Raw genomic sequence first — 27,448 nt, 5'->3', positions numbered from 1 at the left:
TAGAGTTAGGTCTTCATATAGGTTCTCATCCTACTTAGGCATTTTATAGATTCATCATCTTTAGGTCATATGCTTTTGATATCTGAACCCATCCAAAATAACAACATTGATCAAAGCATCCTCCATCATCCCCATTCTACTTAAGCATTTGATGTCACTTTTTTGAGAATTGTTTACCCTACATCCTTTATCCATCACACTATCTAGGTTATCCCTCAAACTAAGAATTGTTTAGGGTAATCTATCTTTTTCATTTGTCTCCCTCATCACCTTGAGAAAAAGGTTGGGCTCCACACTTGATCATCATTTTTCTTCCAAAAGGTCATAAGGCTACCTTAGGGTTCATATCACTACCATAACTCAAGCTTACACATAGGGAAAAAATCCTCTCTTTTACTTTGACACCACATCACTAACCTTTTGGCTTCCTAGATATCATAGCATTAGAATCATTCTTGCTTATTAGTCATACATTTATTTGCATCCTAGAACATCCTTCCATCATAGTTGAAACCTTAAGATCATTTTGCAACACCATCTTCTCACGTATACTTGCACTCATCACCATAAGCATTTTTCACTTTATCCTTAGAAATGTCATCATTTCATGCCACCTACCACATGTCTTTCTAAAAACAAAAGGAAGAAGAAAGACATGGATCCTAATCTTAGCAGTGATTCAACAAGTGCACAATTGTATCCTCCAATATTTTTAGTCACACATGATCCACCACCACAAAATCTGGAAAGTTAGGTCCTTCACTAGATATAGAGGCATTTATGAACCATCCAAGGCATGCAACTTGGTTGGCCAACTAATAGTATCAAAAGCCTATAGTAATGGACTGCCTATTTAGGATTGGACACTCTAATTAGTTTTTAAATGAATTATTCAATCTCATCTAATTATCGACTAGGGAGGTAAACTTGGAATGGCATTTGCAAAGTATATACTTTAAACCTTCTCAATCTAAGACTAGCCTATGGAATTTAAATGCTTGAGCTTCAAGAAAACTAAACTAGAAATAATAAATGAAATTACTCTAACAAAGCATACAATCATAGACAGAAGCTACTCTAACTAGCTATGCTATAAGAAGAGTTCTCTATTTTTGTTATCAATGGTTACAAGAGAAATAGAGTTCTACCTTACTTAAAAACAAAAAGGAAATGAATTCTATTTTAACAGAATAGTTCATTCACCAGGTGGGCACCCTTGGATGATTGAATAGAAAAAATAATCAAGATAAGAGATATAAACTTGAATTGTACATTCTATTCATTCATGGTGAAAGATTACACTTGATTGAAAAATAATATCACACTTTGCTACTATGAAAATTAGCTCATTCTATTCTTTCTTAACTAAATTCAAAGTTACAACAGTCATTATCTTAAAGGAAACTACAACTACTTCATAAATCTAATATTACTCCATTAATGAGGATCAATTACATACTCATAAAGTTTGAAATAGAAACAACATTAACCATGAATAAATCCTCTAGCAATATAGCAAGTTTTGGAAGCTACATTTGCATGCTGCAACAACAGAAAGCAATAAATGATTTACTCTGCTTGTGAAGGTCTAGCAATCCGGTTGGCTTTAACTACTCCAGTGCTGAAATGTTGATTCTTAAATACCCATGGCAAACACCTACAAGATAATCAATATGCACAAAACCTCCACATATATATATATATATATATATTCATATATATATATATATATATATATATATATATATATATATATATATATATATATATATATATATATATATATATATATATATATATATATATATATATATATATATATATATATATATATATATATATATATATATATATATATATATATATATATATATATATATATTCATCATCAATATTAGAGAAAAGTTGTAAAGTTCTAATTACCACTCTTGCAAACCCTATGACTACAAGAGGAAAACTACCCAAAACATATAACTACTTCATTATACCATTTATGTTCATGAATTCAAGAAAATATATCATCTTTAAACTATCAATATTTCTACTTCATGTCTTCACACACACACATTTATAACATATACATAAAAACCATAAGTTCATATTCTTGAAACGATAAAGTCATGATAGTTTGCAAGATAACTATTTGAAAATATGATAAAAAGAACTTACAAAGATGGCCTTTTAGAGGCCCATCATTCCACCCAAATAAACTATTGTTGGTCCCCAGTAACCATAAAATTCCTAATTCTGGCATGAATTCTCCAATCACTAGTTTTCCTCTCCTCGGGCTCATTCTTAACATAATGAAAGTATTCATAATTTTCCCTAAACCTTCTCCATCATCGAACTTCTATGGACATATCATGATCCTTTGCAATGTCATTCATTACTAGTAATGGTTTTAGGAGAATGGGAGATTAAAACCTTTATGGGAGCTAGTATTGGCACAAACTCCTTCCCATGATATACCATGGAATTTTGATAGTGACAAGAGTTCAATTTTGAGGAGAGTATTAGCATGAATGCTGATGCTATGGGGGAGTAGTGCACAATAGTGTTATGAATGTGTTTGTCATTGATGACAACATAGTAAAATTGGCAGAGTAGTAGACTAAGATTTGTGAATTAAGGACACCACATTGCATACCTACCTATGCACAACTAACAAAAGGTACTACAATGTGTATTTCACATGTGGTCAAGTGTGCAAAACCTAAATTGACATCATACAAAAGATATCAATGATTTATAGAGAACCATAGGAATAGAACATTAGGGAAATAGTTTATGTTGTATGATTAATATAATACTATATATTTGGAATGAAGAGTTGCATAGTTAACTAGAAGAAGAATACTATCAACTGATGATGTCAGCAAGTACACAGATATGGAAGCCACACGTGTGAAAGTTTGTGAACAACTAAGAGCCAACAGCATTAATCAAATGTGTATTTCATTTAATTAAATATGGAGCTGACTTGAAATAATGTTAAGTATGTGGAGCCAACTCATAAGGTTAATAATTGAGTATGTTATAAAGGAAAAGTGTTTTCCAAGTTCTAATCATCATTAGTATGATCAAGGAGCAAAGAAGACTTGTGAATTGTGAAGGAGAAGAGAAGAGTAATCTATAAAGTGTGTAAGTGACCTTAAGGGTTACTGTTGAGTTCTGGATCTATTTGAATGATTTGAAGGTGAAGTCAATGTACTAGATAGAGAAAGAGAGAAGGAGATTTTTACACATTTATTATTCTAAAAGGAATAGTACCGAGGTTAATTGGACAGTGGGTTTGTTGATCTAATCTAGAAGCTATTTAGACAGTGGGTTCAGTTACCTTCTTCAATTCCTAACAAGGTTGGAATCTCCTAATAGGGATTCAAAGTCTCCTAAAAAGGACTCTTTGTAATAAGCATTGTAATAGACTCCTAATAGGGTCTATCCTCTAACAAGGTATATTTAGATTAGTACATTATCATGTGGGTGTCACTCCCACCATGGTTTTCCCTCTGATCAAAGGTTTCCCTAGTCAACAAATCTAGTGTATGTGTGTATGCACATTTCTTTATGATTATTGTTTACTTTGGTTGATAAATTAAGAATTTTTTTAAATTGATATATAACTGATTCAACCCCCCCTCCTCTTAGTTATATTGGTGAACTATCACTTCTAACAATTGGTATCAGAGCATCAGGTCCTTAAAAGAAAGTTTAACAACTTTGGGAGATCCATGGAAAATATGTTCAAAAAGGAAATTCCTAGATTTGATGGCACAAACTATGATAGATGGAAGGATAAAATGAAGACTCATCTCTTGTGCATGGGACCAAGATATTAGCTTGTGACCAAGATATCCAAAAACATTGTAGAAGAAGACAATCTTGAAACCTACATCGAAGAAAAAAGAGAAGTGTTATGTGCAATATAAGGGCAAGAGAAGAAATACTATCAGCATCACCTAAAAGTGAGTATAGTCAGGTAAAACTACTTAAAACATCTCATGAAATTTGGTAAACTTTAGAAGCTAATTATAAATGTGATACACATGCAAAAAGAGTTAGATTGCAAAACTTGTATTGCACATTTCAAGATGCTAAATGATGGAAGATGAATCTATAAGAAGCTATGTTGGGAGAATATCTAAGATTGTTGTAGGAATCACATCTCATGATGGAAAGAAATTTGATGATGAACTAATATGGAAGATCTTGAAAATTCTAACACCACCTTTCAAGTCAGTAGCACAAATGATACCTTGCACTACTAACTTTAGCAAAGAGACATTACTTGGTAGATTGGAAGTTGTGAAATTTGATTTGAAATAGTCTGGAGAATTGGAAAAAGTTGAGACAGCATTCAGGTGCATTAAACATCAAACTTGGTTTATCAAGGAGTGCAAAAACATAGGAAGACATTGCTAGCAATAGAAAATCCATTGAAGAAAAGATCCAAGAAGGAGTGGCTCTTCTTGTGGAAAGAGAAAAGGATGGTAAGAATATCTTTATATGTTGGACTTATAATAAATATGGTCATTATGCATCTAAGTGTCCTAAAAGAGAAATGAATTTTAAGGGTAGATTCAAATCTATAAGATCTAGAAATTGTTTATAGGCTAAAGAAGAAGAAAATGAAGAAAAATTTGATCAAAGAAAAAGTGAAGATGAATTAGGATTTGTAGCTATAAAAGAGTATGGTCGTGACAAAGAAATTAGAGAAGAAAGTGCGCTAATTTCACAAGTTGAAAAGAAAGATCATATCATTGATAGTGGTTTTTCACATCACATGACTAGTGATATGAGCAAGTTTTTCAAATTTAGAAGTTATGATAGAGGAATTGTCAGAGTAGGGAATAATGCAGCCTGTCATATTACAAGAATTGGATCTATAACACTTGATGGTAAAACACATACTGATGATGTTTATTTTGTCGATAGACTTAAGCATAACTGGTTGAGTGTTAGATAGTTTATGGACAAAGGCTATGAACTATAATTTGGTAATGATACATGCATTATCAAGAACAAGGAAGGAAGACTGCTTGGTACTAGCACAAAAACTAGAGGTAATGTATTTTAGTTAAACTCCACTGAAAAAAATGTTTAGTAGCAAGGATTGACAACTATTGGTTATGACACAGAAGATTTTGTCACATTAACCTTGATAACATTGTGAAGGCCAGTAATACACTTGCTATGAGAAATTTTCCCAAAATCTCTAAGCCCACTAACACTATTTGTAAGGAATGCATTTTGGCTAAGTAGAAAAGAGTCTCATTTCCTAGTAGGAAATTTTGTACTACGCAAAAGTTGGAATTGGTACATACAAATTTGAGTGGTCTTGCAAGAACAAGAGGATTCTATGGAGAGAGGTACTTTTTGATTTTTGTTGATCACTAGGACGATGTGGGTATCTTTTGTTAAAGAGAAATTAGAAGCATTTGAGAAATTCAAGATATTTAAGATTAAAGTTGAGAATGAATTTAGACTTAAGATAAAAATCTTAAGATTAGATAGAGGAGGAGAATTCACCTCTAGAGAATTAAATATCTATTGTGAAGAACATGGCATCAGGAGACAACTATCTTCACCCCATACACCTGAGTAGAATGGGATTACTGAAAGGAGAAACAAATCAATTGCTAAAGTAGAAGGATCCATGCTAGTTTAAAATGATGTACCAAAGACCTTTTGGAGAGAAATAGTCAATACAACAGTATACACACTGAATAGAGTACATATTAGAAAAGGTATGAACAAAACACCCTATGAATTATGGTTTGGTCATTCACCATCAGTCAAATACTTCAAGATATTTGGAAGAAAATGTTACATCAGAAGAGATGATGATATTGGTAAGTTTGATTCAAGGAGCAATGTAGGTATGTTTCTTGGCTATTCATTAATAAGTAAAGCCTAAAAATGTTTTAACTATAAAACAAAAACTATAGTAAAGTGCACAAATGTTAAAATTGATGAAAAGTTTGGTAACAAGGAAAAGATAATGGACTATAACTCTAATGGAGATGATTACTCTGGAATGGCTAACAAACGTAATTAGTTACTTTTCAAGACTAACAATGACTTGTAGAATAATGTGCAAATTGAAAATGTGAGAGAAGAATAGAGTGCAGTACTTGAGATAAGAATTGAAGCAGCAACTCCTACTCCAAATAGGAACTTGATAAAGAATCATCCTAGAGATCAAATAATAGGTAGTAAGGAAAAAGGGGCGATGACAAGAAGAAAAATTAAGGAAGAACTATGTCAGATATCTCAAGTAGAACCAAGAAGTGCAAATGAAGCAATCAAAGATGATCACTAGATAAAAGCAATGGAGGAAGAACTCCAGCAGATAATCAAGAATGACACATGGGAATTGGTTCCTAGACCAAAGGACAAAATGTGATTGGCATGAAATGGGTACTCAAAAATAAAATGAATGAACAAGGAGAAGTGATAAGAAACAAAGAAAGACTTGTATGCAAAGGTTATTCTCAGAAATAAGGAATTGATTATGATGAGACATATGCACCTGTAGCAAGAATAGAAGTAGTCAAAATGTTCCTAGCATATGCAGCAAACAAGAATTTTAAGGTATATCAGATGGATGTTAAGTCAGCATTCTTAAATAGAGAACTTGAAGAAGAAGTTTCCATTGAGAAAACAGAGGGTTTTCCTTTAACAGAAGAAAAGGATATGGTTTGGAGACTAAAGAAAGCATTGTATGGATTAAAACAAGCACCAAGAACCTAGTATGCAAGGTTGGATGAATACTTGGCAAAGCTTGGATTTACTAAAGGAACGGCAGGTGGTAACTTGTACTTGAAGAAAATAGAAGATGGTTTGCTGATAATCATTGTATTTGTTGATGACATCATTTTTGGTGGAAATTATGAAGCTGGTAACAAATTCTTAGAAGACATAAAGAATGAGTTTGAAATGAGCATGATAGGTGAAATAAAAAAATTTCTGGGATTGCAGATTGTTTAAAACAAAAAAGGTATTTTTATTTCTCAAACCAAGTATCTAAAAGACTTACTCAAAATATTTAGTTTAGAAAGTTGTAAACCTATTGGAACTCCTATGGTAACTAGTCATAAGTTATCTAGCAAAGATGAGACTCCTCCTGTTGAACAAAAGAAGTACAGATCTATGGTTGGTGGATTACAGGATCTTATTCATAGTAGACTAGATATAGCTAATGTAGTTGGAATTGTGGCAAGATTTCAAGTTGATCCTAAAGAATATCACTATGTAGTAGTGAAAAGAATATTTAGATATCTAAAAGGGACATTAGATTATGGCATTTAGTATGACGGATGCAATGATTTCTCTTTGCACTTATATAGATGTTGATTGGGTAGGAGATAGGGATGACAGTAAAAGCACCAGTGGAGGAGCATTTTTCCTTGGAGGAAGATTAGTTTCTTGGCTCAGCAAGAAGCAAGATTATACCTCACAAAGTATTCTAGAGGCAAAGTATGTTGCAACAGCAAACAACTGTAATCAAGTCATATGGATGAAGCAAATGATGAAGGATATTGGAATCACTTTCACAGAACTTGTTATCATTTATTATGATAACACAAGTATAGTCAACATGTCTAAGAATCCTATTTTACACTCTAAAACTAAGAATATAGCAATAAATTATCATGTACTAAAAGAGAAAGTAGTAGAGAAAGAAATTAGATTGAAATACATCAACACCAAGGAATAGATTGTAGACATTTTCACACAAGGCCTTACCAAAGGATGCATTTGAATACCTGAGAGGTATGCTTGGGGTTACACCCCTACCTAGCTCAAAGTAGGAGATGTATAAGTTCATTAGTCCATGGTACATAGCACCATTGTTAGACTGGGCATCTGTGATGAATAGAGTCAATCAAGGACTCTTGGAATAGGTAATTAGTATGCAATAGTATCTTTAGATACTTGTAGCTTTTATAAAAGAATTTTAGAGTAGTAAACTGACTTGTGGTCATGATAATACATTGATTTTTGTACTACCTTTGACATTGATGTCAATGGGGGAGTGAGTGATATGAAAAACATTAAATTGGGAGAGAGAGTAAACATTAGAATAAAGTGATTACATTAAAGTGAACTTGCATTATGGAGGAGAAATAAGCAAGATTTGATTGATTGGTATTCTTGGAACTAGATTCTTTTCATCTATTTTTCCATCAATGCCAAAGGGGGAGATTGTTAGCATGAATGTTGGTGCTATGGGGGAGCAGTGCAGAATAGTGTTACGATTGTGTTTGTCATTGATGACAACATAGTAAAATTGACAGAGTAGCAAACTAAGATTTGTGAATTAAGGACACCACATTACATATCTACCTATGTGCAGTTAATAGAAGGTACTACAGCATGTATTTTACATGTGGTCAAGTGTGTAGAACCTGCATCAACATCGTATGAAAGATATCGGTGATTTACAGAGAACTGCAAAAATAGAGCATTAGGGAAACTGTTTCTATTGTATGATCAATATAATACTATATGTTTGGAATGAAGAGTTGTATAGTTAATTTGAAGAATAATAGTATCAAATGATGGCATCAGCAAGTGTACAAGTATGGAAGTCACACGTGTGAAAGTTTATGAACAACTAAGAGCCCACAGCATTAATTAAATGTGTATTTCATTTAATTAAATATAGAGCTGACTCAAAATAATGTTAAGTATGTGGAGCCAACTCAAAAGGTTAATAATTGAGTATGGTATAAAGGAAAAGTGTTTTAAAAGTTCTAATCATCATTGGTATGATCAAGGAACAAAGTAGACTTGCAAATTGCAAAGGATAAGTGCAGAGTAATTTGCTATGTGTGTAATTGACCTTAAGGGTTACTGATGAGTTTTAGATCTATTTGAATGATCTAAAGGTGAAGAAGTCCAATGTACTGGATAGAGAAAGAGAGAAGGAGATTGTTCCACATCTATTATTTTGAAAGGAATAGAACCGAGGTCAACAAGATAGTGGGTTCATTGATCTAATCCAAAAGTTGTTTGGAAAGTGGGTTTAGCTACCTTCTTCAACTCCTAACAAGGTTGGAATCTCCTAATAGGGATTCAAAGTCTCCTAACAGGGACTCTTTGTACTAAGCATTATAACAGATTCCTAACAAGTTCTATCCTTTATCCTCTAACATTGTAACATTATTATGTGGGCATCACTCCCACCTAGATTTTCTCTCTGATCAAGGGTTTCCTTAGTCAACAAATCTGGTGTGTGTGTGTATGCGCATTTATTTTTTATTATTTTTTACTTTGGTTCATAAAGTAAGAATTGTTTAAAATTTATATCTAACTAATTCTCCCCCCTCAGTTGTATTAGTGAACTATCACTTCTAATAGAGAGTGTGGTGGTCATGTGGAATTTGTGTCCATCTTTGTCTTGAAGCAACAACTATTTTTTTAACATCACAAGATGAATGTTGCTCCCAATCTACAAAGGCTTTCTCTTTGACTGGGTATACTTTATTAGCTCCACTAAGGTTTACCAAAATAGAAATCTAATCCAAAAATCTCCACTAAGAATTTTGAACTTCCAGTCTCATGAGCAAATGAGTTGTCATGTCATTGTCCCTATATGGCATAGCTTGGTATTCCCTACTTATCTCATTTTGCATCCAAGACATAACTTCCCTCAATTGTACATCTCCTACATCAAGGAGTGAGTTCCATTACGTATCATTTGGCATTGCCAAGTTATGTAGATATAATTCACACAGCAAATTCTTCAAAGGCATTGGAATAGACTAGAATGCATCATAAAATTCATGAGGAGTTGAAATGGAGGGATTAAGTCCTTGTACAATTCATGTCAATTTGAAATTAACTAGTTGTTCCTTGAGTAATAATACATACACCAATAATGGTGATCTACATTCCATAAGTTCAGGAATGAACTCTATGATTTATTCAATCCTCCTCTTCAAAATTTCATTTCGATCTGAATTTTTCTTTAATTGATGGCCTTGCTCATTAATGACATGTTTCAATTTTTTTCTTTCTAAATTCCATTGTACTCTTTCCCACAATAATTTTTGATATAAGTTGATCCCTGTAGATAGGGTGTAGACAAATTAGGTGGTGGAAATGGCTCTTGTCTAAGAATATCTACCCATTCTGCTACCCAATGAGGAACTTTTATGGCACTTTGTGGCATGGATCATGTTGGTGTTTGGAAAAATTGTAGGTTTCCAATTACCCTGATGAGAACAAGATACATCTAGGGGCAGCTAACTCCCATTTTCAACATGCCCTTTTAGACACTAGGCCAACTATAAGGCTAGACCCTTCTTCTACTTTAGGCTCTGCAAGACCTAGGTGGGTGGACCTCAAATTCAATTGATATCATACTAGTGGAAAAACATATCCTTGAATCTATTAAGTAGATGAAAACCCCTTATATCTCCTAAAGCCTTATGCAGTAACAAATAAGTGCAGTAGCTAATTACAACTATATAGAATGCACAAGCTAAGTGAGGGTTAAACTGTTATAGCTCTTCAACATAAAATATAAAGATGATTTGAATTTGATTTTGATTTTATGTGGGTGGGGAAAGTGGATGACAACCAAGTTAGACAACAAACTAATGATCCTATAGCTGATCAATGCCTAATCAATTGGGCAATTCATGAATCTCCCTCATGCATTTGGATATCTGATACTTATTCATATATTCAGATATATGATCTATCCATTCACCTTGTAAATAGACATCAATGTTCATCTTAAATCTCATTCGTACCTGATATCCTCCTCAATAAACCTAAAACTCTATTGAATCTCTGAAGCATTTACATAATTCCTCGAATTACAAGCAACAATGAAGCAACATACAACCTTAAGGGACTACACTTATGATCTAGGCTCTTTGTTCAAAGACCATAAAACATCATAGCTCAATTGAGAAAGGAGACAAGATTTAAACTAAAACTAAACACTTGTTGTTCCTTGTATTGATTTCCTTGAAATAATACATAAAAATGCATGAAACTAACTTACAAATAACCTAATAAACCAAACTATTCAATGAACAAATGTTGTCATACAAGAGAGAAAATGGTGAGAATGAGAAACTAGTGGGATGGGAAGGGGGTATCACAACCAAAGAAAAAGCTTCATGGTCTGGAACCAGCACATCCCAGATCTTCCATGTAGGTTTCACCAATTTCAGAGCCAATTCTGCTAAGTGTTTTCATTCTAGAGAAAACTTTCCAAAATTCCAACCCCTACAATGAATGAAAGAAAGAAAGATAAAGAAAGAAGTGAATTCTCAGATATGACCTTAGAATGACATGTGTCCACTTGGAATTCAATCCCTTGCAACTGAATAACCTCTTTCATCTTTCTACCCCTTTGGTCTAATTTTGTTTTCATCATTACTTGTAATTGATCTTGAAATATCTCTGTTAAAATGGATTAAAAAAAAAATCTGCAACCAAAATATCTGATATGCCTCATGAAATGATAAAGGAATTAAAATTTCACTAATTTGAAAGTAACCCAATTCGACCCCAACTACATTTTCACTATCTTTTATGCATATTTAGGTCATTACCTTGCTAAAAATCACAATTGAATTTTGATACCTAAATTTGGTTGCAAGTTAGGAATCTAATAGAAAACCTCTTATATCCTAAACAGACTACTTCCTATGCAAAAACTAACCTCAAAATTGAAAAGTTCATCTTCTCTCGATTCCAATGATATATAACATCACTATATTTGCTTATCGAAAACTCCTTAAAAGCTCAATTTGAAAAATGCCCCTCTATTACAAAGCTCAGGTCTGCAACTTCAAATTTCAAAAATTTCAAAATATTCTAAAGTCTAAACTTTAGAAAATGAACTTTTGAATTTAAAATACCTTGCATGTATCATTCTTTTGAAAAAATAATTAAAATTTATTTTTTATACTCCTCAATTTTTTGGCCCGACCCTACATTTCGGGTCAACCCACCATGTGGCAGTCTCATATTAGCTCCACAATCACCACATCATTGCTAAGATAGCACCTACCTCATCATTGCCACATTAGCATCTGAGCAAGACCCGATGAAACATGGTAGAATCTCTCTATCCCGCATTCCTTAAATCCTGAGCACTTTGGTTTTGCAGGTTTACGCTGATCGCTCGATCTGCCATGTGGCACAATTTGAGCACTTCTAATTTAAACCTACTCTATATCATCACCTCACTACATGTGGGACCCATTTCCATGTGGCAACATCCTATATTCACGCAATACTTATCTCCTAAGCATGTTCACCTTGCAGAAATGCGCAATCTATTCGATGTGCCATGTGTCAGCATCTGGGCACCCACCTCCACATCAGCATGCATGCACCACCGTTCAAAATTTAGCATTTATTCCCTCCAAGTGGTCATCATTAGGGTCAGGTATGAGGGTCCACGTGAGCTTTAGGCTTTACAAAAGCCATTTTCTTTGAAGACATTAAGCTTATAGTGTGGATTTGTATTTAAATATTAGAACATCTACTGATCTGGTGCATGTGGGATTATAAGTTTTATAACAAGACACACTTCTTTGCCCATTGCCACTTCCTCTTCAAATGCAGATCATAGCCTTGGAAATGCCTAACATCAAATGGGCATGAAAAAATAAAAGGGAGCCCCTTTCCTAATGTGCAACAATGATATCCCCTTTTAAAATCTGGACATTCTTCTGCCATGACATAGATAGCTCTCGAAGAATGTTGATCCTAACTTCTGCCACCTCTTACTGTGGAGCTCCTCAATTATGTCAACTGCAGCTACATAGCATGGATTACTTTTTCTTTAGCAGTTTCCTCTAAGTCCACACGTGGGATATCCTCCAATAGGCATGGGAGCTATATAAAACTCTGCCTCCTTTCCTAGTCGCAAGTCCTTTTGTTAATATTACTTATTTCAAAACTCATTGGCATCTCCTCTATGCTTAGATTATATTTTTAAGGCTTTTGATCATTTTCCTTTGTCATTTTCACATGTGCCTCCTTTCCTTTTTGCCTGTGCTTTCTCTCTTGTTATTGCTTAGCATTTCCTTCTTAGCCACGACATTCCCACTGGTAAAGATGAAAGACCTATATTGATCACCCACATTGGGGCCTTGTCCAAAAAACTTGTGTAGCATAATTATTGGACTAGAAAACATTTTTAAAATGCTCATATTTAATCAAATTTGGATCATATTCTACCTGGATGGCTTCAGCATGGTCTCCTAAAATCTGCATGCAGGATTAAGCTTGATTCCTCCGTTGTAACTAGAAATGGTTTGAATCACACTAGGCATGAATCCAAAAGTGGCCTTTCCTTGCACATGTCACTTTCTTTTCATCATGTGTTGGTCTCCTATAGAGGGTTTCTTTGTAAGCTATGAGCCGCTTCCCTTGTGGCTTGGTCTTTTTGCATTGTTTTCCACATATAACCATGTGGATTGTTAATGTTGTTATCATACACATTTCATTTTTTTTAGAGAAAACAATGAATGAGTTGAAACTCACTCATGAGATTTACTTGCCTTTGGAAACCATTTTAATCACCTCTAGAAAAAGTTCCATACCTTACAAATGAATTATCATTCACCAATTACTCAACTCTGAGTTTAAACTTCTTTCACAATGATGATAATCTGTATGCATAAATGTTTGTTCTATCTCTAATCCAGGTTGGCCTAACCACTTGTTGTATAAGCCTTTTACCAAGGCATTTTTGAAGGAATCAGCTACTAAGATCTCTTCTAACTATGAACTTTCTAATGACTGAATCAAATCCTTCATAGATTGTCCCATCTTAGGCTTGATATGATCTCCACCATAAATTGGTCACTTACTTTCAAATAGAGTTACAATGCTATATGTATAATGCACATTGTATGATGAATTAAAACATTGTAACATTGCCTCTTTAAAAACTCCTCTAACCCCGAATCGATATCTATACAATCAGATAAAATTAGTCGAGCCCCAAAGTGGGTCTGACTAAAAAAAAATTTGTTTCCAAACAACTAATCTTTCAAGTTGATCTATTAATCACCTGGCACTAATTGAAATCAATTTGCAACATTGATTCAGCTTTCAAAAGTCATTTTCACCTCTTTATGCAAACTGTCAATTTCATGCTAGGAGGTCCTTTGACTGGCTTTAAAATTGACTAGAACACCTGGTTGGGCTCTGAAAATTGGTACATTGATTCTTCATTTTGCATTCTTGCACCCTGTTGAATCTCATCTCATGAAAAATTTAGGGTCAAGAGATATTCGTTATCAAAGTGACCCTTTCAGAATCACCTACAAGAAAACATGTCAGAAAGTAATAAATTGGGTTCAGAATCAGCTTCAAAAACTGGGTAAACTGACACTCGGGAGGATGAAACTTGGGGCATTGATTCTCTGTCATGAGGTGAGTATAAATTTGCAATTTAGGATCATGATGAATAATAGGATACATTTGGAAATCGATCATAGTAGGCTACTTGGATTTTGCAAATTGAAAACACTGTCAAAAATGTGATTTTTGCAAATGGAATTGACCTGGAAAAGTGTGCAGACAGATTCGTCAAGATGTGAAAATTGACACACTTTAGAGTACAACATAGTGGTACAATCCATTCAACCTCACCTATCGTGGATTAGGAGTTATAACATCATGAACAAGGGTACTAAACAATCTGCATTTCTTGACACCAATAAAAAGATAGAAATTGCGTTTGGAATTGTATTTGAAAACTGATCAAACGGATTTGTCATGAGTTGAAACTTGAAACATAACAAGTTTATGACATCTATAATTCAAAACCTAGTCAAACAGACTCAAAATGACTCAAAATCTAAAATATAGGTTCTCGAGTATGGACACTAGACACTCCCAAAGTAGAAAGTCACAAAACATTTCTAGGTGAGAGATATTCACTTGCAAACAAGGCCTCCTATCGCTGTTTGACACTAAGGTGAAAATGCAGATTTGACACTAGCTCAAAATGAGACTTCACGAAATGGCTCAGAATCTCAATTAAACTTCATGAAACAAGTGGATATGCTGAATGGAAGGTGTTAGAAACATTAAACACCTCTTAGGCCTCAAAGGTACAACCAGGTACAATCACATCAAAAGCATTTATAGGGCTCAATTTCTTCAATGGTGCTCAAAATTTGGGCTACAATTTTTAGTGCCAACAGATCATTCTCTCTTCCATATAACAAGAATTATCACCACATTCTCCTTCTTACTAGACTTAGTTGCTACCTTAGCCAACATTTCTAATCCATCCTAGTTGAGCTTTTCTATCACTTCTTAAACAACTTCTTGTCTAAATTATGGGTATTCCTTAGAAGGAAGGTTTTCTAAATTTTCATAAGTGTCCTACATAACAAGATTTTCTTCAAACTCCTCAGATGCTTTAGACTCTTCAAAATCCTTATCATAATCAACAAGTACATAGTTAAAACTAAGGTCAACTTCTAGTTATGGACTCTAGTTGTTAGAGTCTCTGGCTTTATTTTGTTGAAATTTTCCCTCCAAATAGGACTCCTTCAAAAACTCAGAGGACTCTAGGTTAACTATTGGAATAGAGGATTCAAAAACCCTATTACCATCAAAAAGCATCACACTTCTTCTTGTAATGGGTGTATACAAGCATGGATGATTCTTTCATTGCCTCCTACTTGTAGTCATTTCTACTGTAATTGCTTCAGGAGTTTTTTCTGAAGGTTCCTCCCCTTGCGAGTGTAAGGTTTCATTGATATTATTTTCACTATCAGACTATTGTTCTAAGTTTTCCTCTTCTAGCTCCATAGCTTCTCCCTTGCCTCCCCTAATAGTGGACCTAATCTTAATAGACAATGGGGTCTTGGAGGCACTAGAAATTGTTTTTTTTTTTACTTTTCTTCTTGCTAGAAAGGGAGGCATTAGCTTTGTAAATTCATTTCCTAAATGGTCTAGAACTAGAGGGAGAGGCTTCAAGAACATTTTATGTTCTTGGAATACCTTTGCAAAAACTAGTGGATGTTCTTTCCCTTCACCTAACACCCTGGCCTCTAGGGCCGACCAATTTAGGTTCTACCTCATTTAATTCTAGAAACTCTTAATAGACAATGGGATCTTAATAGACAATGGGGTCTTGGAGGCACTAGTAATTTCTTTATTTTTACTTTTCTTCTTGCTAGAAATAGAGGCATCACCTTTGTAAATTCATTTCCTAGACAGTCTCGAACTAGAGAAAGAAGCTTAAGGAACATTTTCTAGTCTTGGAATACCTTTGCAAAAACTAGTGGATGTTCTTTCCCTTTGCACAACACCCTAGCCTTTAGGGGTGACCAATTTAGGTTCTACCTCATTTAATTCTAGAAACTCTTCCCATGTCCCAATTGAACGTTTGTTTAATTCCCTTTCCACAATTAATTTTATCAAACAATGATGGGAGACATATTGATCCTTTCCTGGTTGTACTAAACAAGCTTGCTTTTTCATAATGTTAAATAAGAAATTAGGAAGATTTACTGGTCTATTTTTGTGCCGAAGATTAGCCAAAATCTTTGAAATGTAGGGCATGCAAGTACTTATAGAGACCTTCACAAGTGAAGTATGGGATAATGAATGTTGTTGGCTAAATAAAATCCAAGGGTAAAGATAATTTGAAAGTGCCTTACTTCTTATCTATGTCCAATAGAGGGTCAGGGTGCAAACTGAACTGTGCCCTAGCTAAATGTAAATCAAAATCCTTTACCCACATTTCTACTTCTTGGGACAACCTAGTCACTTCAGCTACAACATCTTTTGTAAATTCAAATTTTAGTCCTTTGACCATTACAAAGCCATCTTTCAAGGTGCTTACAAATTAAACAGCAACCTCTTCATCAAATACATTAAGACTAAGGCAATAGTCTAACCATCCTTTTCTCTAAAACATTTCACAACTGACCGTGTCACCCAATAAAACCCTGTGATCCACTAGCTCATATCTCTAAAGACCTCCATCCATTGTTATGAAAAAAAAAAATTTAGTAGAATCATGGTGTTCTCAAAACTCAACAATGGTGAATTAAAAAAACTTGCAGTGTTACAGCACCAGATGTTACAGATAGAAAAAAATAGCATATAATTGCTATGTGCTTCTTGGAATTAAAGATTTTTAATGCACAAAATCACATGATATCTTTTCTTGCATCAAGTCTTGTAAGAATTTACCTTAGGGTAGAATTCACCCAAGACAAAGGAACTCAAACACAAGCACAACAGTAGACCAAAGAGAGAGTATGATCAGAATGATGATATATTCATTCAATATGCCATATTAAAGTACACTAGGAGTGCCTATATATAAAGGCCTCTAGAGAGCTTCTAGAATACATAGAAGTCAGCAACATGATAAGTCATACAACTAGGCACATGTCTACCAGATATAGGTTATCCTCCATTAAGCACAGAAGTAAGTGTGATGATGAGAGGATAAGCCTACAATGGTGAAGCACACAAACTAGAGTTGTAGATAACATGTGCTAAAAAGGGAGTGTGAATAACTATGTTGTCTACATGACCACTCAGTGAATGATGCAAACTATAGTGTTGTAGACACCATGTGCTAAATTAGAGTTTTGTACTTCTGTGTTGTCAACATGACAACTCAAAAAGGTACAGAAACTCCTAAGTGTCTCACCTAAATAAATGATAAAATAATGCATTAACCTAAGTAAAATTAAGTAAAGTGTAAATAGTAAATACTTATTTACACCAACACCCCCCTTAAGTGCAACTTAGGGGAATGCTCTTAAGCTTACAAAAACTAGGATGAAGTGCATGATGGGTCCCAGCTACTAGGCCATGTTAGGTACCATGTACATAATGAAATGAAATCTCTCATAAAGTGGAGAAAGAGGGAAAACCTCATGGGAAAAACCCTCCCCCAAAAAGAGAGATGAAAAATATATATGATGTATGGATGGATAGATTAATCAAGACCTCCCCATTATGACATACATCCAATATATACATAAGATAAAAATTAGAAGAGGAAGAGAGACAAAATAGGCTCCCCCCTAAAGAAGAATACTTGCCAATGACTGGTCTGATGAAGAAGTTGATCCAAGACTACAGAATGGTGTTCCTCCCCTTATGAAGAATCAATGACATGGGTACAAATGAGACACTTCCATTGTATGTGGAAAGAATCCCATAGGTAAGTGATGTCTCTAAAACCTACTCAACTAGATGAAGAAACTATCTTAAAGAACTTTCTATCTCCTCAACTAATGAAGAACCCCTCTACAACTATTGATCATAAGTATCCACAATCACTTCAACTTGTAATGATCGATCATGTAGAGAATGAACAAGAGGATCAGATGGAGCCCTCATGAAAACTAAAGAAGGTGTTGCTGCATCAAGAAGAAGAGGTAGATCATCAATATTGTCCCCCAAATCTGTTACTAAAGTTGGACCTGGAAGACTGGATGTAACCTATTGTGTTGGACCTATCACTGTGGTTATATATGCATGTGGACTAGACTGATGTAGTGACCTCTCTCTCCAATAGTTGATAGAACCCTGTGTGTCTAAATCTATTGAAGCACTATCACTGGTGTCACTATTAGTTTCCATATGGTATGTTGTGTGGAGAGGATTAGAGGATAAGCTAGGTGAACTCTCCTCAAAGTATACATCCTTCACAAAAATTTGATGTATCTCTAGATCCATGAGCCTATATGCCTTCACACCATATTCATAACCAATGAAAGTACAAGGTCGAGGTGACTATGCCTTGCATCCCCTGGAAGATATCTTTTCCCATGCAGGACAACCAAAGACTCTGAAGTGTGTCACAATAGGTTTTCTACCACACCATGTCTCAAAAGGAGTCTTTCCATCTAAGGCTAGATGAGGAGATCGACTAAGAATGTGAGTGGCACTGCTAATTGCTTCAACTTCTAATGATGGATCTATAGACTCAGCCTTTATCATGCAACTTGCCATAGACTTAAGAGTTTAGATATGTTGTGACATCTATCTTATGCAGATTGAATGCTGGCAAATTCTAAAGATCAATTCCCTCAAGTTTGAAAATGTCTTTAAGTCTTCTATTCATATATCTACTTTCATTGTCCATCCTTAGAACTTTGATGGCTTTCCTTGATTTATGTTCAACATGAGTCTTGAAGGCTAGAAATTTATCCAACACTTCATTCTTATGATGAAGAAAGTAGACCCAAGTGTATCTTGAAAAGTCATTAATGAAGGCAAGTATGTAGTGACCCTGGCTGACCATTGTTATTGCAAAAGGACCTACTAATACCATGTGAACCATATAAAGAACAACTGGTGCTCTTGAAGACTTCCCTTTAAGTAACTTCTCCTCTAGATGCATATCCACTGAATCTATTGAACATTCACCGTGGGAAAAGTTGGTTTGGGGTAGACCTTTGACCATTCTATATGTGCAAAGTTGTTGAAGATAGTAGAAGGAAAGATGTCCAAACCACTTATGCCATAATTTAATTGTTGAGTTTGATTGAGATAACAAGACCTATGAAGGAGACTTGGGCACAAAATGCGAGAAAGAGTACAACCTTTTGTCATGATTCACTTTCCCCACTACAACCAATAAGTCATCATTCAAATAGTGCATTTGTACTAAGTCAGGAAGGAACTCAACTCTATTTCCATCTCTAAGGTGATAGATTTGGTAGATTGAGAGGAGATTAGAACTTAGGTTTGGAACATAGAGAATATCTTTGAGCTCTCCATTTTCCATTGCCACATTTATGTTTCCTTCAACTTCCATTTTAGTATCATCTCCCACAAAGACGTGTGGTACCTTTGACTACTTCATTGAAAAAAATCCTCCTTTAAAGAACCCATGTGATATGAGGCACCTAAGTCAAGAATCCATTCCTTTGAAGAGTTTGAATCTACCATGAGTGCTTGCCCTTTGCCATTTGAATTTGAAGATCATTTCTCCTTATAAGCATTAGGTAGTGGAACATTATGTTTCCTCATGATAGTGATCAACTCATCAATCTTCTTATGATAACACTCATGTTCTTCATGACCCATTTTCTTGCAATAAGCACACTTTTTTCTGATCCTTATTTTTTTCCCCCTTCTTGTTTGAATTTGAAGAAGACTTGCCTTGTTGATTGGATTGTGGTGTTGTTTTTTCTGCATCCTCTAATTTTTTCTTCTTCCACTTCTTATTCTTACCCTTTCCTTTAATTGAAGACTATCCAGCTGAATTTTGAGGACCCTCATTGTTGGCCACCAATGCTTTAGACTTAGGTGAATTGAGAATCCTCATTGATGTCAACTTCTTTTCTTGCGTACCCAACAGATTAGCATATTCATCAAAAGAAGCATTCTTATAGGCAAACACTAATGTAGTCTTTGAGGTGTTATAAGAAGAAACAAATGTGGAATACTTTGATGGCAGCTTATTGAACAAGATATATCAACCTGTCATCTTTAATAGGACTCCCACAATCAATAAGCTTTGTCCTTAGTTCATTCACCTTAATGATGAAATATGTATAGAATCAAATGACTTAGGATCTAAAGAGACAAGCTCATCTTCAATTTTGAAAACATCCTCTTCAGACACTTTACCATATAGGTTTTCGATGGTATCCTAAGATTTCTTGGATGTAGAAGACTTCTTAATTTGATACATGATCTTGTCATCAACCCCCAAACATATATTACCTAGGGCTTTCCTATCTATTGCCACCCAAGCTAAAATATCACTTGTTGATACATTATTACCTGTTGGTTTAGGAAGGGTACCATCTACATATTGAGAAACTCCATTGTGTGTTAAATTATACCACATTTTGATGGACCATGTAGCATAGTCATGTGGAGTTAATTTTGGAAACTTAAAATTTCCAATAATGCAAAAAATGAAAGAAAATTGTAGAAAAGAAGGAACACAACACCAAGAACACACCCCCTTTCACTAAATCAAGAAACCCCCCAAAATATATGCTTTTGGCACTTTATAAGTAGTGTGATTACAATGGCCACTTATCAATTTTGGCCTTTGTGGACTTCTAATTTTTCTTGTTACAACCTCTTGAAAGATTAGAAATTTAGAACTTTACAATGTACAACAATTTGAAGTAATACAAAGCAAAGAAAGGTGTTATTTTTGAAAGTGACAGTTTTGTCCACAACCCTTTAATCTAATTGCAGATCTAGAAAGTAGATGAAAAATAATCCACTTTCAAAAAAAAAAATGAACCTATTTTCATGTCTAGATAAGATCGTACAAAGCATTTGAAGTTGCAAAATGTAGGATTAAAATGTATAGTCACCAAAAGATGCAATTTCTGACAAATCCGTGCACCAAAACTAGAAAAGAGTTGCACCACTAAAAATTTTAGCAAATTCTACCCAATTTCAAAAAAAAATTGCACCTAATTTGGAGACCAGATGACTAAGATATGGCCTCCCAAAGTCAGACTACAAAATCAAAAATCAATCTGGAGAGGGGTTCCATCAACAAAAGATAGGGTTAAATTTGACGATCATATGGTTGTTGTAGTAGTTAAAATTTACCTTAGAATGACTCTTAAAAGGCCATCAAATTTAGGCTCAGGAACAGGATGATGTCAATGACTTCTAGCCTTGTGATGATGTCAGCATTGTATGGAATTGTACGAATGGATGACAAGGAAATGTACAACTCACTGAGTTGGATTTGCTAACATGTACAATGACATGTTAGATACATGGTAACTGACTATATTTGCTGACGTGCGTGAGCATAATTTCTAACTGTACTACCAAGTGGATTCTACTATCTTGGCTACACTAATAGTATGCTATACGAATAGGCTAATTGGGAAGACTGTTGGTCAGATAAAAATCTGCCATGTGGCAGTCACTAAACATAGTCAAAACTTATCACAATGCTAGATTAAATATTTCATAGGATGAAGCTATTGACATGGATGTTGTTGTTAATGCCATGTGGTGCAATCAAGGTTTGCTAGAATTTTAAAATGATAGCTAGAGTTAATGACTGTAGTGGCACTGAGAAATGAAAGTCTATGGCTGGGATGGAATTTTGATGCCAAGGAATTTAAACCACCCCTGGTTTTTTTTGTGCACTAGTGAATGGTTTGATGGGCCATCGGATCTATTTTTTCATGCCAGAATGAAGTTTTTCAATCGTCAGTATTCTTTAAACAAAATCCCACATTGGTGGGGAATACGCTTAGGAAAGTGTATTAAACACTTAGCCCACAGGAGTTAATCTAAAGAAGACCATCATAAACCATCAGTGATTGTAGAATTTTTATAATGCCCACCAATTAAATAATGATGAATATTCCCTACAATAAAAGACAAATATCCGTACTTGCAAGGTTGGGGTGTGATTGCCCAATTCTGCCAAAAAAAAAAAAAAAATCTCTAACTGGGCAAAAAAAATTTGAAAATACCCAAACCAAAATAATTGTAGAGAATTAAATTAAAAATTAGATCTAAATAATAGATTAATTAGATCATACCTAGTTTGCAAATTGGTGCCTTCAGGTGCCAGCTTGCAAAAAAAAGTTACCTCACGATCAAATTTAGCCTAACATAGGCAAATTTATAGTTGATCTTCACTGAAGCAACATTCTAGATGCAATGGCAAGGTCAGATATGGCTCTAAATGTTCCCAATTTTTATAGATTCTCTGGATTCAGGTTGAGGTGCTAAAGTATGGACAATCTTGAACAGCTATGTATAGAGAATCTCCCTGAGCTCTGATACCAAGTAAGAATTTTCCTTAGGGAAAAATTCACCCAAGACCAAGGAACTCAAACAAAAGCACAACAATAGACCAAAGAGAGAGTATGATTAGAATGATGATATATTCATTCAATATGCCATATTAAAGTACATGCCTATATATAAAGGCCTCTAGAGAGCTTCTAGAATGCATAGAAGTTAGAACCATGATAAGTCATACAACTAGGCACATGTCCACTAGATATGGGTTATCCTCCATTAAGTATAGAAGTAAGTGTGATGATAAGAGGATAAGCCTACAATGGTGTAGCATGCAATCAGAGTTGTAGACAACATATGCTAAAAAGGGATTGTGAATAACTATGTTGTCTACATGACAACTCAATGAATGATGCAAACTCCAGTGTTGTAGACACCATGTGCTAAATTAGAGTTGTGTACTTCTATGCTATCAACATGACAACTCAAAAAGGTACACAAACTCCTAAGTGTCTCACCTAGATAAATAATAAAATAATGAAATATAATAAAATAATACATTAACCTAAGTAAACTTAAGTAAAGTGTAAATAGTAAATATTTATTTACACCAACAAGTCTCATAATATTTCACTTGTGTATAGGCCTGCCACCCTAAACATGTTGTTAATATATCATTAAAAGTTAAGGTTCAACTTTTAATGTCCTTAATTTCCTTAATGATGCAATTACAAAAGGATAGGTCATCAAACATGTGATGACAGTCATATCATAAGACAAAAAATTCAAAGTTTGCATGCAGTTTGAAAATTTGAAAAATGAATATCCCCCCAACTAAGTAAGGGCATGGGTCCCACCATGCAAGGATATGCAAGAGTAGTAAATTTAAACAACATGAATTCCTAATAAAGAATGAATAAAATAAAATATGTACAAGGTTAGGTAGCATGAACTTGGTGAGTACTATAGGAAAAGTGTTCTAAAAAATATCACCTGAATTGATGGAGTGATGGGATGGTACGGAAAGATGGTGAAGAGAGAGGGTGATGTGGAGTTTATGGTAGAGAAATAACTTTCAAGAATAAAAATTTTATTATGGGAATCTTGAATGGAATCAAGAATTAGTAGAAGTTAGGGTAGAAGACATAGATTCTTTAACTACAAGAATGAATATGTCTTTGCTATACTAAAACTATTGTTAGAACTCATCATGAGCGACTGGTTTATTGTAGAGTTTGAGGTGATGCCCATTGACAAGTAATTTGAATTGAATAGGATCAATGGTATACAACTAGACCACTCCATTTGGAAATATAGCAACAATTTTATATGGTCCTAACCAATGAGTTTGAAACTTGCTTGGGTTGTGCCGATACCTAGAATCATAAAGAAGTGTCCAATCCCCCACAACAAACATTTTATCCTTGATAAACTTATCATATCACTATTTCTATTGATTTTGGATGATTATGTATTATTCAATGCAGATTTATGTCATTCATCAAGGCCATTTAAACTCAGAATGCGGTCTTGTTGTGAAATAGTAAGTTCCATACCAAGCTCCAAAGCAATCCTCAATGTTTTATCTTCAAACTCCACAAGCATTACAACTAACCTACCATAGACAAGCTCAAAAGGAGTGAAACCTATTGTAGATTTCTAGGTGGTTTTATAAGCCCAAAGAGCTTTAGGAAGGCATGTGGCCCAATCCTCCCTATGGAGTGCTACTATTTTGGTGAGAATAGCTTTCAACTCTCTATTGGTAACTTCTACTTGGCCATCAGATTGTAGATGGTAAGGTGATGATTTACCATGTCAAATGGTATATTCCTCCATGAGAGCAGCTATCAAATTAGATGTAAAATGAGCTACCTGATCAGATGTCAACTCTCTAGGGACACCAAATCATGTAAAGATAGATTCATATAATAACTTGGCAATGTTTTTATCCCTTGGATGTTTCATGGGTTTGTCCTCTACCCACTTAGTTACATAATCAGTAACCTGTAGTCAATATTTTTAAGGTGGTCCACTTGGTTGCAAAATGACCTTTATAGAGCTCATCGTGGCATGCCCTTAGGATATCATATGTTTCATTTTCCCTTGTACACCTACACATCACTTGATCAGGACCAGTATAAAAAATAAATCTAGAAGTCTAAGAATAGTTAAAACTCTTTTCAACTAGTAACTTCCTTTCTTTAGTAGAGAAGTGAACTAGCATCTTTCCTATGGTTAGGTATTTCATGATATCTGTATACCATGGATTTTGCATTGATAATAAGAAAAGATGTTCATCAAAAAATTGTCACCAATGGCTACAGGATCATCAGGGACATGCAACTGAGAGAGAAATTTGGTTACCACATTGGCCTTATCAAGCTTATCTACTATGGTGATATCAAATTCCTTCATAAGTAGCAACCAGCAAGAAAATATTCCTAATATTGAAGGCTTATTCATTAGATACTTTATAGCAGAGTGGTTGCACGAACAAATATTTCATATCTAGTAATATAGTGACTAAATTTATAAAGTGCATAGATAACTGCAAGTAGCTCCTTTTCAGTGATAGTGTAGTTAAACTCTACACCCTACAAATTTTTACTAATGAAATAATTAGCATGTTTAATTGAGTCTACCTTCTAACCTAGCACTACACCTATAGAATAATCTAAGGCATCTATATGAATGTGAAAAGGAAATCCCCAACTGGGCCCTCTCAAAATTGGTTTTGTGGTGAGAACCTCTTTAAGTTGCAGGAAATATGTAGTACACTCAGAGTCCCAGAAAAAATTATAATCCTTTTTTAAAATGTTATAAAGGGGTGTTGGAAGTTGACTAAAATTATTAATGAACCTTCTATAGCACCCAGAATGTCCAAGGAAACTTTGCCCATCCTTTTGCTTCTCTAGTGTGGGCAAGGTACTAATAACCTCAATCTTTGATGGATTTACTTGAATACCTTGTGATGAAATGTAATGACCTAGTACTACTCATTCCATCATCATAAAGCATTTTTTACTATTTAGGGAAAGGTTATAGTCTTGGCATCTCTTGAGTACCTTTTCTAAATTTGTTTTTGCTTCATCAAAAGTAGTCCCATAAAGAATAAAATCATCCGTGTAGATCTCCATACAGTCAGAGGATATATTAGAAAAGATACTTATGATAGCTCGTTGGAATGTGGTGGGGGCATTGCACAAGCCAAAAGGTAAAACTAAGTAGGAAAACATTCCCCATGGGCATGTGAAGGTTGTTTTTTCTTGGTCCTTTCAAGCTATTTGTATCTGATTGTAACCACTAAAACCATCCAAAAAAGAACAAAAATATTCTTGTCAACTTAGTTGTCAAGAACTTGATCTATAAATAGCAAGGGAAAGTGGTATTTCTTAGTGGTTGAATTGAGCTCCCTACAATCTATGCAAACTTTCCATTTTCCTCCCTTCTTTGGTACTATAACCAAGGGTGATACCCATTGGCTATCAAAGATAGGGTAGATAAAACTAGCACTTAATAGCTTCTAGAGCTCATTTTTAACTATATTCCTCAAAACAGGGTTGACTCTCCTTTGAGGTTGTCAAACAGGTTTGAAGTTAGGACTAATGTAGATCTTGTGAGTGTAGAGCATAGGTTCTAATCCCTACATGTCCATGTAGTCCCAAGAAAATGCTTTTTGATTCTCCTATAGTAACTACAACCTAATTTTATAATGGGAAGGTGATAGGGCTTAGTTTACATTCAACTCTCTTTTTGGACCAACTTCCATCTTAATGACTTTATCTATCATGAAAAACTGAGAAAATGGAGAAGAATCCACCTCATGAGGTAATAATGAATAAAGGAATTGGGAGTCTTTTGAATACTAAGGTGTATTCAAAGGTGGTAATATGGTTTCTAGGATACACTCCACTTGAGGACACACTTGAGACTCTACCCGGTATTCATTCATAATAATGAACAAAATTATCTCATCTTCTTCCTGAGAGGCTACAAATGATTCTCAACCTATTATTATTAGCTAATGGATGGAATTGACCTCTGGATCATCATCACCCAAGGCTAGCTAGATTATTTAGTCATCTTGCAATAGTGGCTGAGCAGGGGAATATAAAGTTAGGTTCTTAGTATGGATACCATTGGATAATGTCATCTTCCCAGACCAGCAACCCCTATAGGCATCTATAGTAGCTAACCATGGTCATTTAAGAATTAAAGGATATCCACCCATATTAGCCTTTGGGGCAAGGACAACAAGGTCTATTGGATACTCCCAAGAGTTTAAGGTGACTATCACATCTTCTATCATCCCATCTGGCTTTATAGTGGAACTATCAATGAGCTAAAGTATTGTTGGTTTTTCTTGGTGACCAATGATATGCATTTGAGATAATACTTCCTTTTTCATGACATTTATGGATGCTCCTAGGTCAACTAAAGCATTTTGAACTTACATCCCATGAATGGTGATAGTAACCACAGGACTCCCAGGGTCAGAATATTTGGGTACAGTTAATTTCTCCAACATCAAATTAGACAATTGTCCTAAGACATGAATAGTTTTTTGATCCTTCTTCTTTCTTCCTAGCTATTTGATACATTCTTTCTTGATGGCTTTAGTATAGGTAGGAGCTTCCTTGATAGCATCAAGTAATGGTATTTTTACTCTCATTTGCTTTAGCTAATTAAGAAAATCAATTACTAATTGGTTTTCTGTAGGATA

This window comes from Cupressus sempervirens, chromosome 11, assembly GCF_028749045.1.
Source record: "Cupressus sempervirens isolate cs-2001-9-10 chromosome 11, ASM2874904v1, whole genome shotgun sequence".
In the NCBI taxonomy this organism is placed as follows: domain Eukaryota; kingdom Viridiplantae; phylum Streptophyta; class Pinopsida; order Cupressales; family Cupressaceae; genus Cupressus; species Cupressus sempervirens.
The sequence above is the reverse complement of the archived record's forward strand: the minus strand, read 5'-3'. Positions refer to the sequence as shown.